Source organism: Humulus lupulus, chromosome 6 (genome assembly GCF_963169125.1).
Source record: "Humulus lupulus chromosome 6, drHumLupu1.1, whole genome shotgun sequence".
Taxonomy (NCBI): Eukaryota; Viridiplantae; Streptophyta; class Magnoliopsida; order Rosales; family Cannabaceae; genus Humulus; species Humulus lupulus.
Window position 1 is genome coordinate 23111973 of NC_084798.1, and position 13324 is coordinate 23125296.

Below are 13324 nucleotides of genomic sequence, written 5' to 3' on the forward strand. Positions count from 1 at the left end.
CTACCCCAGAACAGTTACGGAGAACGGTGAACCGGAAATTTGACTCGCTACCCGAGTCCTTTGGCTAAAAACGTGTTCTAAGTGTTAATATCAGGTTAAGGTGGAAAACCAGTAAAAGGAAATGGTACATTTCATTAAGTAAATAAACTGCTCATGAGCCTTTTAAAATGTTTACAAGTAGTTCGTATTACAAAAGAGTCGCTACAGTTTCATTTTTTACAAACTCCGCCGGCCTAAGCGGCAAAAATAGGGTAAACCCCTAGTTCCTCTGAGAACTCCTTGACCGTGGCAGTCAAGCGGCCCTGTATGTACATTACATCGCCCAAGCTCTCCACTCAAGGCTGGCCAAGCTTTTCCTTTCCTCTACCTGCACCACATAGCACCCATGAGCCAAGGCCCAGCAAGAAAACACAATAGAACATGATGTAATACCAACAACGATCATAATAATCATCCAGGACTATCAGTCCAACAAATAGGTGACAATAGCCAAAAGTCACAGTAATGAGCATCGCTCCTTCTAGCCATGTAACGATAGGGTCACCAGGGCTTAATCGATAAGTGTTTCACTCATAAGCATGTTCAGGACAGGTGCATGGTGATTGGTCACCAACATAACCTTCCTCACGACTCTAGAGTCGAAACTATGGACAACGTCCCTTAGCCACGTGACAAACGGTCACCGGGGTCATATACCTTGGCTATAGTCATCTGGTCGTAGACCAGGCAAGCGCTTGTAAGTTTCTTCGACCTTAGGTCGGTCTCGCATTAATGCCATAGAGCCACTCAATGCGTGATCATCGACTTTAGAGTCGGTCCCTGACTAGTCAGTGTCTTAAACAGGTGATTAGCAATCATTAGCATTTGATATGCAATCCACGTTCACATATAACGAACAACATGCCTCAATATCAAACCATGCATGTCATATACCTGTACAGGGTGCAACTGTGTCCATACACTGTTTTCTTACCTCAAGTTCGAGCGAGAAGTATGATAAAGACGACCCCTGAGAACGATCGGTCTTTTAGCTCCTTAACGGTTACCTAATCACAACCAATTATAACCTCCATTAATGAGAATCCACAATAATAGGGTCTTAACCTAAGCACCATCCTCGGGACCTCGAAACATGCCCACACGGTGAGTAGAATCGATCCCGGGCCTTAAGGATTGAAACCCCAAGTCAAAAACCCTTAAAAACACTCAAAACGGGGTTTGGAAGGAACAGGGTAGCGCTACAGCGCTCAACCCCTAGCGCTACGGCGCTATACTCAGAACCGCCCAAGTGCCAGAAACCTCCCTGAGGAGCGCTATAGCGCCCTAGGGTGGGCGCTGTAGCGCTACCTCCAGCCCAGAACACCCCTGAAACCGACCTTCTTCATCTCCTTCGATTCTAACTCGATTCCCAAGCTTCCAAAGCCTATTCTTGATGCCAAATGAACCCAAAAACCATCCCAACACATCCCAAACATCACAAGCATGGGAACCCTAGCCAGAACTCCCAACAAAACCCATGAATTCACCCTAAACATTTCAGCTGCAAAACAAAACTAAAACAGAGCAAACCAGAAAAACTATGGTTAGAAACTTACCCAAAGCTTGGCTTATGATGGCCTTCACTAGTGGAACATACTCCCAATCTCCCAAGGCTTGCTTCCCAAGCTAGAATCCTCAAAGTTGGTTCAAAAATCACAAAGAACAGTGAAGAGAAAAAGGTACGGGAGGACTCTCAAAAACACTCTGTTTTTCCATCACCTTTTTCAGCTGAATAAGGGTTATATCTATCCTAGGGGTGAAATGACCATTTTACCCCTAGGTCAATTAATGGTTTCTAAAGACTCCCAAGGGCATTTTTGGTACTTTCCTCCTAACTCGTTAATCATAATTAACGCTCTCCAATTCCCGTTATTCTCAATAATCTCACACACCAATAATTCACATCCCGCTACCCTTTATCTCCCGGTAACGCTCTAATCATCAAAATCACCCCGAGACTCAAACCAAGTCCCGACACTTAATCCCGTTGTGACTAAACCGCTAATCAATCATCTACGATCGTCTCATGTCGAACAGCTCGAACAAACCCACATCATAATGTGGTCTCAACATATATCACCGACATGCATACAATCAACATTATATTATAATATAATTCTCATAAACATTCATAAACACGTTTAACAGCATAATTAAGCAATTATGGCCCTCCCGGCCTACTAATCCAGTCGTTACACCACATTAGGGAATCCGGGGCATTACAATGAACAAACAGAGCTTGGAGGCTAGTGGCTTACCTAGCAGCCACTCTCCCGCTAGAAAGCAGAGCTTGGAGGCTGGTGGCTTACCTAGCAGCCACTCTCCCGCTAGAAAAGAGAGCCTGGAGGCTAGTGGCTTACCTAGCAGCCACTCTCCCGCTAGAAAAGAGAGCTTGGAGGCTAGTGGCTTACCTAGCAGCCACTCTCCCGCTAAAATCATGTGATGTTCATTCGCTTGTTTGAAAGTTTTATGCTCAGTATGATTATAATGATAATCATTTGATAACGTTTATGAAAAGTGTTATGTTTTCTTGCTGGGCTTTGGCTCATGGGTGCTATGTGGTGCAGGTAAAGGGAAAGAAAAGCTCACCTAGCCTTGAGTGGAGAGCTGATGTGGTGTTGTGTACATATGCGGCCGCTTGACCACCACGGCCAAGGAGTTCTCAGAGGAACTAGGGGGTTTACCCTATTTTGCCGCTTAGGTCGGCGGAATTGTAACTTTAAAACTATAGTGACCTTTTTGTACTGAGAACCACTTGTAAATGTTTTGTTTAGCTCTGCAGAGCAGTTTGTAATAAAATCTTCATTTCCTTTTTATTGGTTTTATACCTTAACCTGATAACAACACTTAGAGCACGTTTTTGACCAAAGGACTCAGGCAACGAGTCAAATTTTCGGTCCACCGTTCACTGTAACTGTTCTGGGGTAGCCAGGGCGTTACAGCGTGTATTGACCCAACTATTTCTAAAACTTAGATCATTAACCCTACTAGACATAACTACTACGTTGAAGAGAACATACATGAGAAAAATTCATAACTTTATTGAAAACTTTAAAATAATATTTGTAATACATAAATGAACTCATTGTTTTAAAATAAAACATAACTTTAAATGAAATTTACAAAGCTAAATGCGGAAAATACATAAAAACGTAATTTTAAGAGACTAAAGAAAATAACGTCGTCCTTGAATCGACACGCAGTCCACCGAATCCATTCTTCCTCAATACATAACCCCAAGCTGCCAAGAATCCTTCCACCGCTGTATCTAGTTTCCTGCATCACACTAAAATAAAAAGGAATGAGCCTAATGCCTAGTAAGGAAAACTACTAACAACATAAAACATATACATAAATTATTTCATAACCACATATACTATAAACATATATCATATAATACTACAATGGTCATTACACTACTTGGGGCTTGTTAACTTGGCAAGTCATATGCCCAATAGATTTGTGGGGCTTGCTAGCTAAGCAAGTCATATGCCCATAAATTATTGGGGCTTGCTAGCTAGACAAGTCATATGCCCAAGGTCTATAAAATTATTATACATAATGTTAACATACAACATAAGATAACATAACATATAACATACCATATCATACAAACATACAAGATCTATCCTATTTTCCTTACAAAAATCGGGATTTTTGAGAACAAATGCGGGGCTTAGAATACTCCTAAAACCAACAATAAGAATGACGAGAATTTATAAAGAGTAAAGAATAAATGTGGGAACTAAACCTTCAAAATAAACTTACCAAGAAAGATCCTTAAGTTTCAAAAACCTAGTCAAAACCAATATCAAAAGTTAGGATCTGAATAAAAGGAACTAAAGAAAAACTAAAGTAGTTTAAAGAACTGGACTTAGAGAATAAAAATACCTTAGTTAACCTTATGAATTGGTCTAACTTCAATACTGAAATAGACTAATCCTCACTTCCCAAGTATTTTATAAAGCTTAAGAATGGCAAAGATTTTTCCCAACCAAAGTGTTTATCACTCTATGGAATCACTAGCACCTTGGAGTCTCTGATCACAGCTTGAAGAGTGAGTGGAAGGGCTGGGTACTAAGTCCTATTTATAGAGTTCTAGGAATAAAATATCTTCTTTTTGGCTTGAATAAAATAATGAATAATAATTGAAACTATTTGAATATTCGTCAATTAGAGGCTGAAGACTCGGTCAAAACTATCCAAGGAAAGTCTAAGGAGTCAAAGCTTATTTAAAAAAATTAAAACAAAAAAAAAAAATCTACTAAGGGCGATATATCGCCCCTATGTGGCGATATATCGACTCTGCCCTATTCCCGAGCCTTCGTTCGTACGATCGTGCAACGTCAACGTGTTTTCCACATTCTTCGTCAGGCAATATATCGGCTCCTAGCTACGATATATCGGCATACGTGAATATTTTAAACATGTTATTGCACTTTTTCAGCATAATTAAGGTTGGATAACTGCTTTGACTGAGTCAAACTACGACCCTAACTGTAACGCCCTGGTTACCCCAGAACATTTACGGTGAACAGTGAACCGGAAATTTGACTCGCTACCCGAGTCCTTTGGTTAAAAACGTGATCTAAGTGCTATTATCAGGTTAAGGTGAAAAACCAGTAAAAAGGAAAGGATATATTCCATTAAGTAAATAAACTGCTCATGAGCCTTTCAAAATGTTTACAAGTAGTTCGTAATACAAAAGAGTCGCTATTGTTTCAAATTTACAGTCCCCGCCGGCCTAAGTGGCAAAAATAGGGTACACCCCTAGTCCCTCTGAGAACTCCTTGATCGTGGCGGTCAAGCGGCACTGTATGTACACAACATCGCCCAAGCTCTCCACTCAGGGTTGGGTGAGCTTCTCTTTCCCTTTACCTGCACCACAAAGCACCCATGAGCCAAGGCCCAACAAGAAAACACAATAAAGCATGATATAATATCTACAACGATCATAATAACCATTCAGGACTATCAGTCCAACAAATAGGTGACAATAGCCAAAAGTCACAATAATGAGCATCGCTCCCTCTAGCCATGTGACGATAGGGTCACCAGGGCTTAACTGATAAGTGATTCTTTCATAGGTTTGTTCAGGACAGGTGCATGGTGATTGGTCACCAACATAACCTTCCTCATGACTCTAGAGTCGAAACTATTGACAACGTCCCCTAGCCATGTGACAAACGGTCACCGGGGTCATATACCTTGGCTATAGTCATCTGGTCATAGACCAGGCAAGCGCTTATAAGTTCTTCGACCTTAGGGTCGGTCCCACATTAATGCCATGGAGCTATTCAATGCGTGATCATCGACTTTAGAGTCGGTTCCTGACTAGTCAGTGCCTTAAACAGGTAATCAGCGTTCACTAGCATTTAATATGCAATCCACGTCCACATATAACAACCAACATGCCTCAATATTAAACCATGCATGTCATATATCTATACAGGGTGCAACTATTATTCATACACTGTTTTCTTACCTCTGGTTTGAGTGAGAATTATTATATGAACGACCCCTGAGAATGATCAACCTTTAAATTCCTTGACGGTCACCTGGTCATAACCAAAATATAGGATTCATCAATAAAAATGATAACTGAGGGTTCCCAAACCAAGATCTAGTCTCTGGGACATCAAACATAACTCAACTAGGTACTAGGTTCAACCCCGAGGCCTAAGGTTTGAATCCCCAAGCTAAAAACATGTTTTTGGCTACATTTTCCCTGATGGGCCGCGGCTCACCCTCCTGACAGAGCCATTTTCACCTTTAAATCCAACACAGGCCGCGGCACACCATAGACAGGCCGCGACTCATTTCGCAAATCAGCCAAGAAACCAGCACGCACCAGCCAACTCTCCCCTGCGTTTTCCCTTGGAACCAACCCTTCAAACCAACTCCAAACCTCCTCCAAACACTCAATTTAACCTCTAGACAACACCCATAGCTTACCCTCATCAAATCCCAATCAAACCAACACAAAAACTCCCTTTGATTCCCACTTTCCACATCAAAAACCATGAATTGAAAACTAAAAGGAAAACAGAGTAACACCTGAAACCAGTGACTAAAACTCACCTCAAATTTAGATTTGAACCTCCTTCAATGGTTGAACCAAGTCCACCAACCCATCCTTTGAGTTTCCTAGCTTAAAACCCCACCTTGAGCTCAAGAACACCAAGGGAAATATAGAGAAGAATGATGTACGGGAAGGGAGAAGACAACCCCTGTTTTTTTTTTTGTTTAATCTTCATCCTTCTACAGCCAACTAAAGGGTAATATTAATCCCCTCAAATGACCAAAATACCCTTAAGCCACCCAAAGCCTCTAAAACCACTTCAAGGGTAAAATTGGTACTTTCCGCTTATCCCGTTAATCATAATTAACGCTTCCCAATTCCCGCTAATCTCAATATCCTCAAACACCAATAATTCATATCCCGTTACCCTAAAATCCCCGGTAACGCTATAGTCATTAATATCACCCCGAGCCCCGAGCTCAAACCTGTTATGACCAAATCGATAAATCATGTTTAAAGATCGTCTCATGTCGAAATACTCGAACCAATCCACATTATAATGTGGTCTCACAATATATCATTAACACGCAAACAAATATTCAATTATACCCTCAACAGGCCAAATTACCAAAACACCCCTGTAAACAAATGTGGACTCACATGCATGCATTTAACATCATATTATAATATAATTCTCATAAACATGCATAAACACATTTAATGGCATAATTAAACAGTTATGGCCCTCCCGGCCTACTAATCCAGCCATTAACCATAATAGGGAATCTGGGGCATTACACTAACAGTTTCTGGTGAAGATTAAAGCTTTATTTTATCATTAAAATACTAATTCCTTAATAATCATGCTTATGACAAGTGTCATTCTTATTGGCTCCATCTAAACCTTAGGTTATAATAAGAAATATATTTAGGACAAACAATATTAATCAAACCTTATGTTATACTCAATATTCTTAAACTATAGGTTAAACTTATAAAATCCATAACTATTGCTAGGAGTTTCCAACTAAGTCCCGGTTTGAACAAAAATCCACGAAATCTAAAATAGTACAACTATTACTAACTAGCTAACTAAGTAAACATTCTGGGACTCTACAGGGCATAAGTGGTATACAATCATATCTTGAGCTTAAAAAAACATAACATCAATAAAAATAAACTCTAATAGCAGTGTATGGATTGTTAACCTAGCATGAAGTAAACAATAACAGTGTATATAGGATAATTAACCAAACACATATTAAACAAGTTTGGAACAAACCAACAAAACCTAATCAATACGATCAAAAGTTGGAATTCTAGATAAACCAACAAAAATCATAAGTCGAGACAGGGTTGGAAATTTTTGCAAATAAGTCACAATCTCACAACCTCGAGACCATACTTGAGGATGAGGAAAAGTTATTATGGAAGAGAAAAACATAACTAGACTAACAAGGTTACACACCACTAAGTAATTTTTTAATAAAAATACATGCTAAAAGTAATATTCGACCTTGACAATAACGAAGTCGAAAAAGGGCAATTGAATGAACTATGTATGAATACGTCAAAATTCGAGCTTAAACCTAACAAGTATTTGTGTAGATAAACAAATATAACACTCTATGCACAATATGTGTAAATGTTTCGAGCAAGAAATGTAAGCATGTGATAAAGTAAAAAGCACCCAAGGTAGACAGTATGCATAAATATTTTGAGCAAGGAATATAAGCATAAAATTAAAAACTACCATTGGCATATAAGCAAGAAATATAAGTAAATGTTTCAATTGTCTTTGCCCAAAGGGCATAAAAATAATTGCAAAAAACAGTAAGGGACGCAGTCCTATTCAAAGCAGTTCATTGTTGGTTAACTGATGCAGATTCGACTTCCTCGCCTTTCTCATCCTCGCCTCCACCATCCAAGGTAGTAGTTGTTACCTCCTCCTCAGCCAACTGAGCCTTCCACTTGGAGATGAACTGCTCTTCCTTATCCTGAAGGAATGAGGTGTCCATCTCAGGGTTCAAAGACCACATCATGTACTTGGCCCGGTCGGTGGCCCAATCTTTCTTGGCCTTGAATTCCTCGAGCATGCGTTTCTTTTCATCCTCGAGAATCTCGAAGGCAGAGTTATTTTCCTCCTTTAGGCACTCGGTATCCACTTTGGAAACACTTGTCTCTGCCTTCAAGTGATTGATCTCGACCTTAGTAGCGCCAAAATCAGTCGTCTTAGTGTCAAGCTCTGCCTTCAGGTTGTTGACATTAGCCTCAGAAGAGGCGAGTTTGGCCTGCGAAACTTTGAGGGCATCCTCAAACTTGGCTTCGGCCTCTCGGACCTTTTGATGCTTCAGCTCCACCTCCTTAACTTTGGCCTGGCCTGTAACGCCCCACGTCACTATGATTGCTTCCTTAAATGACGACTAACCCAGCAAATCAACATGAGTCTTTCCAGCATTTGCTTTGTCCTCACTCGCACACTTCCTAGGAAAACTTCCCAAGAGGTCACCCATCTTCTTTTCGGTAGCCCATCACTTGAGAACTCCAAAGTTAAGAGTGCTTGACCTGTAGTAATCTGGAGCAATCTCATGATGGGTGACCTCTTGGGAGTTTTTCTAGGAAGCGTGCGAGTGAGGACAAAGCACGCTGGAAATACTCGTGTTGGTTTGCAGGGCCAGTCGTCATTCCAGGAAGCAACCATAGTGATGTGGGACGTTACAAATACTATCAGAGCCTTGACTCAGCCAGAAGTGTGGCTGACGGGGACGTCGAACCCTTAAGGGAGGATGAGTGTGATAGTCAAAATCCCATGATCAACATGGGGAAATTGTGACAGTCAAAATCCCGTGATCCGTAAGGGGAAAGACCGGGTAAGCTGTGCAATCCCACACCGCTTGGGGAAGGTCAAGTGTAATGATTCTAAGACTGTGTAGGTATGGGACTACACAGTTGAAGAGGGCTTAAATGGATTGATGGGTACTACCTATATCAGGAAGGTGCATCTTCTTTTTGGTAGCCCATCACTTGAGAACTCCATGGTTAAGCGTGCTTGGCCTGGAGTAATCTAGGGATGGGTGACCTCCTGGGAAGTTTTCCCAGGAAATGTGCGAGTGAGGACAAAGCACGCTGGAAAGACTTGTCTTGGTTTGTAGGGCTAGTCGTCATTCCAGAAAGCAGCCATAGTGATGTGGGGCGTCACATAATGGTATCAGAGCCTTGACCCAGCCGGAAGTGTGGTCGACGGGGACGTCGGGCTCGTAAGGGGGGGTGATTGTGACAGTCAAAATCCCGTGATCCGTAAGGGGAAAGACCGGGTAAGCTGTGCAATCCCACACCGCCTGGGGAAGGTCAAGTGTAATGATTCTACGACTGTGTAGGTATGGGACTACACAGTTGAAGAGGGCTTAAATGGATTGATGGGTACTACCTATATCAGGAAGGTGCATCTTCTTTTCGGTAGCCCATCACTTGAGAACTCCATGGTTAAGCGTGCTTGGCCTGGAGTAATCTAGGGATGGGTGACCTCCTGGGAAGTTTTCCCAAGAAGTGTGCGAGTGAGGACAAAGCACGCTGGAAAGACTTGTCTTGGTTTGTAGGGCTAGTCGTCATTCCATAAAGCAGCCATAGTGATGTGGGGCGTCACATAATGGTACAGTGAGTCGAGCTCGTCCCTTGGCGATGAACTTTACATGTTAGGGCTTACCACAGATTCTTTAGGACCGTTTTTCTCTGATACCATACTGTAACGCCCCGATTTCCCGAGACGTTACTTAGGGAGTCCATTTAAAAATAATAAACAATAAATACTTTAAGACACTAAGAGAACATATTTATTTAAAATTTAAGCAGACAATGAGATCTCATTATTTTAAAAATAAAAATGTTGGACGCTAGGTTTAATAACAAAACATAAAGAAAATAACCATTCAAGTCTGAAAATTTAAAAACATAACATTTATTTCTAAAAACATAAAATAACTGGAGCCCAGCCTCTAACATGTTTCGTCCATGCCTTGAGCCCGCACCACTCACTGCTTTGCTTTGCCTTTACCTGCACACAGAGTACCCGTGAGCTAACGCCCAGTAAGAAGAGCTATGTAGGACATAACTCCCCAAACCAAGAAACATAAACTTTCAACTAAACATAACTAAACATCATAAGCACAATAATCATCGTGTGATATATAAACACCATATCACACTAACATAATGCGAGTTACACTCACACACATAAATACTAACAAGTCATGTTGATCGGACATGAAATGTAATCTGCCTTGCCTGCGCTGTACTCACACTCGGCATTCCCACGGTGGCACATAGTCTAGCCTGCGCTGTACTCACACTCGGCCGTTCCCTCGAGACATCGTTGCCCTGCCTGCGCTGTACTCACACTCAGCAGTTCCGTGGTGGCATCCTATTATCCTGAGTTATACACACCCAAGATAATTCCTGCAAGTGCTATACTCACACAAGCAGCTAAAATCTAGTAGCACGCCTACTCTATCATCTAAGCATGTATACTAACTAAAATCCCTAGCACTATCCTCTTGCTAGTTAACCTAATGCAACAATTCAAGTCACAAATATAATTACATAGTTAAACAAATAAGAAAACAATGTTGTATGCATAACGTACACCCTGTGCGCAGATGTCCACTCTTCTTACCTTAAACAATGCGTTTTCCGCTGACGTGTCTCGAACCACTTGCTGCGTCACCTCGATGACCGCTAGCTCCTAGACGTCCAATTACACAGCGAAAATTTAGGAAAAATAAAATAGGCGTTAAGGTTTTATTTCGAAACCTTAATTATCAAAATAATTTTACTATGTCATTTTAACATGCATGACACGTAAATTAAAACAATTTTCCACAAAAGGTTCAAACCATCATGTCACATACACAAACAATGATGTTTCTAACATATCGCATGAATTCATATAATTACTTTTTATGTGAAAATTACCAAAATACCCTTTAATATCATAATTACATTAAAGACTCAATAATTTTATAAAAATTATCATATGACAACAAAATTTAATAAATAAATTTTCCAGAACCCTGAATAATCAGAAAATTCTCATATACGACTAGAAAAATAATTTTTAACATTTATAAATTATTTTCCCTCAATTTCTCAAATAAAACCCAAATAATATAAATAAATACAGAACCAAGCCTAAAAATCAAACTAACATATAGAACTGTTTAAAAATCCAAAATAAACTTACAAAAATTATTTTAGAATTTTGTGGGCAAAATAACTATTTTTTCTTAATTAATTTTATAGAAAAACTAATTAATTAAAGAAAAATTTATAACTGATTAAAAATAGAATCTAACTATACAGATCAGTTTCTACACCCTACAGTAACACATAAAAATTTACCCAGGGTTCAGAACAGTAGCATTAATATTTTTTTATATTTAAAATATAACATAAGCCAAATAAATCATGAAAATTACATAAATGATACAAATTCGAAATAAAATTACAGAGAACCTTAGAATCTCATTTTAAACATATAAAAAAATTCTCAGAATTTTTAGAATACTTAAAATAATTTTTTTCACATTTATTTTCTTAAATCACATATTTAAAAGCAAATAATTGAAGAAAATTATAAAATACGATCAAAAATTAAATCTAAACATACAAAGCCATTCTAAATAATACAGATATCATTGAAACATAAAATCATATTTTTCTGAACAATAAAAATATTTTTCATAATTAATCTTTATTTAAACTTAAATAAATCATAGTAATTCAAAGAAAAATCAGAAAAATACCAAACCACTTGGAAAATGCTCTAAAATTAATATACTAATTTTTAGGATTCAAAAATCAAAGAAAAAACCTCCATAAATACCCAGATCGGGTTCGCCGGAGCATCGCCGGAATCTTCTTCTTCTCCGTCGCCGGCAAGATTCTAACACCTCTTTCTACTTGTTTTTGACACTCCAAACCGGTTGGAATTTGTTCCCAAAGATCCCAGCACCTCAAATAACCCTTGAAGCTCAAGAAAATCGACCCATGATGGCCGGATCATGGTTGTCTTCCCCGTCGCCGGTGTACCGCCAAAAATGGTGGTCAAAATACAAGATTTTGTTTCAGAGCATTTTTGATCTGTTTCTTCACGTCCAAAACACCTCTTAGGGTCCCTCTAAGCTTTCTAAACACTTCAAACAAACCCGGAACCTCCCATGTTCTCTTAGATTCGAAATTATTCAAGAACACCCACTTTAATGGTGAAAACTTGTGATTTTTGAAAACAACCCTTCTAGCCCCTTTTGTCACGTCAAAAACGTTCTTTAGATCATAGGAAAGATATTTCAAACACTCAAAACCACCCAGAAATTTCCTAGAGCTCTCAAACCCGAATTCTCCCTTTCTCTCTCTAGAAAAATTCAAGAATGTCTATTTTCTTCCACTAGTGCGACTCTCCCTCTCTTCCCACGATTTTGAACTGTTGAGAGGTCCTCTAAATCGTGCCTAAACAAAAAGAAACGAAGGCTTAACCACTTGGTTTTTGTTGATCGATTCTAACCCTATGCTTAAGGAAGCTGATTTAAATTTCGAATTTAATCAGTTAATTGCATTTGAAATCATATTCTAATGTCATTTAAATGCCCCTCAACTAAATTCAAACACAGGGACATTATGGTCATTTCATAATTACATGCAATTACCATTATTTAATCAATTTAAATAATAATGCAATAAACCGTATAATGAAATAAAATGAATTCATATCATGTTATTAATATTATTATGCTCGTAATAATAATAACATTCACAACATAAATAAATAATTAAATTAACTCACGTAATTAATTATTTATTAGGCATTATGCACATGCCGAGATTTGAATCTCATTCTAGATTCCCAAACATAAGAAATCGAGAATCTTTGTTATCATTGGAATCCATACATACCTAAACCCATAAATATGTAAAATGACAGAATACTCTCAGTGGCGAAATTACAAAATGACCCTTTCGAGAAAACGGATATTACAGAAAGATCGGGTAAAAAGTTGTGCAATCCCACATCGCCTGGGGAAGGTCAAGTGTGATGATTCTGTGTAGGTATGGGACTACACAGTTGAAGATGGCTTAAATGGATTGATGGGTACTACCTATGCCAACAAGATGCATATTCTTTTAGGTAGCCTATCACTTGAGAACTCCAAAGTTAAGCGTGCTTGGTCTGGAGCAATCTCATGATGGGTGACCCTGGGAAGTTTTCCCAGG

At 39.2% G+C, this 13324-nt stretch overlaps 1 long non-coding RNA gene across 1 annotated transcript; it reads right to left on the reverse strand.

Annotated features, from left to right (window-relative positions):
- Positions 1–9093: 9093 nt before the first annotated feature.
- On the reverse strand, positions 9094–12622 carry LOC133781907 (uncharacterized). The gene is made up of 3 exons (XR_009870289.1): positions 11928–12622; positions 10731–10799; positions 9094–10112 (listed from the first exon to the last, which is right to left on the reverse strand). It is a non-coding gene; the product is annotated as an uncharacterized LOC133781907 (long non-coding RNA).
- Positions 12623–13324: the final 702 nt, after the last annotated feature.